The sequence below is a fragment of the Myotis brandtii genome, unplaced genomic scaffold (assembly GCF_000412655.1).
Source record: "Myotis brandtii unplaced genomic scaffold, ASM41265v1 scaffold105, whole genome shotgun sequence".
In the NCBI taxonomy this organism is placed as follows: domain Eukaryota; kingdom Metazoa; phylum Chordata; class Mammalia; order Chiroptera; family Vespertilionidae; genus Myotis; species Myotis brandtii.
This window is the reverse complement of record NW_005353538.1, coordinates 5993365-5996067: the sequence shown is the minus strand read 5'-3', so window position 1 is coordinate 5996067 and position 2703 is coordinate 5993365.

The window sequence follows — 2703 nt, the reverse complement described above, 5'->3', positions numbered from 1 at the left end:
GATGCAGTGTGCAGATGATGTTTTACTGACTTGTATACTTGAAATCTGTATGGTTTTGTGAACCAATGTCATCCCAATACATTCAATTAATAAAAAATAAAAATGAGGATAATACCAATACCCAGCTTATATGGTTCTTGTAATGATTAAATGAGGATATATGCTTAAAGTAGTGCCTGCCACATCGTAAAAGCTCATTAAAGTTCATACTTGGGTGACTCCTGTGGGTCTGATGCTCTTTTGGTTATCATGGATACAACAGAAAAAGACAGACAAGACCACCTAGCTGGAATGAGCACAAATTTTGGCATCAGATAAAACTGGATTAAACTCCTGCCCTTGCCACTCACACTGAGGTGTGAATATAAACTGAACTTCTCTGGATCCATTTGCTCAAATGTGAAGTGGGGATAATAAAATTATCTATATATATAAAAATCTAAGCAACCGTTACAACCAAACGACCAGGACTGGGCCTCTAGTATATACATAACACATAGACACAGAAAACAGTGTGGTTATAGCCAGAGGGGAAAAGGAGTGAGGGTTAGCTGGAGCTGGGCAAAGGAGGGTGGAAAGGGGAGTGGGAACTAAAAGAGACTTTCCTTAAGGTGATGGGTGCACGATGCAGTGTGCAGATGATGTTTTACTGACTTGTATACTTGAAATCTGTATGGTTTTGTGAACCAATGTCACCCCAATACATTCAATTAATAAAAAATAAAAATGAGGATAATACCAATACCCAGCTTATATGGTTCTTGTAATGATTAAATGAGGATATATGCTTAAAGTAGTGCCTGCCACATCGTAAAAGCTCATTAAAGTTCATACTTGGGTGACTCCTGTGGGTCTGATGCTCTTTTGGTTATCATGGATACAACAGAAAAAGACAGACAAGACCACCTAGCTGGAATGAGCACAAATTTTGGCATCAGATAAAACTGGATTAAGCTCCTGCCCTTACCACTCACACTGAGGTGTGAATATAAACTGAACTTCTCTGGATCCATTTGCTCAAATGTAAAGTGGGGATAATAAAATTATCTATATATATAAAAGTCTAAGCAACTGTTACAACCAAACGACCAGGACAACCAGCCAACCAGGTGCTATGACGCACACTGACCACCAATGCAGGAGCTGCTCCCTGGTGGTCAGTGTGCTCCCACAACCAACCTCCTGTGACCAGCCAACCTCCTGCTGGCAGGTGATGGGTGCACGATGCAGTGTGCAGATGATGTTTTACTGACTTGTATACTTGAAATCTGTATGGTTTTGTGAACCAATGTCACCCCAATACATTCAATTAATAAAAAATAAAAATGCTAAAGAAAGGTTGGGTACAATTTTAAATAGGTGGCCTGAGCAGGCTACATCTAACTAAAACAGGAAAGATGGGATGGAACGAGTCATGTGGTTATTTAACGAGAAGGCTGTTCCAGGCAGAAAAATAGAAATGCAAAGACCTTGAGGCAATGACATCCCATAGATTTCACCAGTCTCCTGCACAGCCTCACCTCAGCAGCTGGGTATGCTGGATTCCCGATTCCTGCCATACTTCATCTTGTCCATCCACACATGCTCTTCTCAGATCCACCACTTTCTCTGTTCAGACCGTCATTTTTCCAATTTCTTGCATAATTGTGTATGTTCTTATTTTCTTATCCTATACAATAAAAGGCTAATATGTAAATCTACCGAACAGCAGAACAACTGGTCGCTATGACGCACACTGACCACCAATGCAGGAGCTGCTCCCTGGTGGTCAGTGTGCTCCCACAACCAACCTCCTGTGACCAGCCAACCTCCTGCTGGCCCCTCCCCCCCACTCGTGCATGAATTCATTCACTGGGCCTCTAGTTATTAAATAAAAAACTGGGAAGAGAATGAGACTCAGAGAGGCAAAACAACTTGTGTGAGGTCACACAGTTAATAGGTGGCAGAACTGGAATTTGAACCTATATCTACTAGATTCTGGGTTGCCTGCCATGTTACATGGCTTCTCAGTAAAAGAGGTGGCCATAAAACTCACAGGGTCAAAAGGATTACAAACCCAGTGAAGGCTTCCCCCAACTGATGAACACCTGCAAACTGAAGCACATTACACTGAGGCCCTGTGGAAACTCCCCTGTGAGAAATTAGGTAAGATGTCTAGACTTACCTAATTTCCATTAGTTTCCTACAGAGCCAGGCTTGCCAAGTTTTCCTGCAGCACAGGAACTTGAAGAGCCCCAACACAGGAGTTTGGAGACATTAGGTTTCTCTAATCTCGCCAGGCACAAGAAGAGTGGTCAGCAGCAACTGACGAGGACAAAAAATGAGAAAATATTGCAATGGGTGCTCCTGACAACTCATATTATTCAGGAGATATTAAGTGCATTGTTCACCACTGTAAACATCTTTTTAATGTTTATGATACCTATTCAAAGCACCTTGATGGATGAAACCCAATGACATTTGGTATGTGTATTTGCATTTCTTTCAGAAATATGACTTTCAAGTGATGAAAACTGAGCAAAGCTATTAATGTGTGAATATGTACTTGCATTTCTTTTGTTCTAGGATACTTTGTAAATCACTTCTTTATATATCCTATATAATAAAAGGCTAATATGCAAATTGTCCCCTCGACCAGGAGTTTGACCGGGAGTTCAACCAGGGGGCAGGGCTGGCAGGCCAACCACCTGTGGCCCTCCCCCT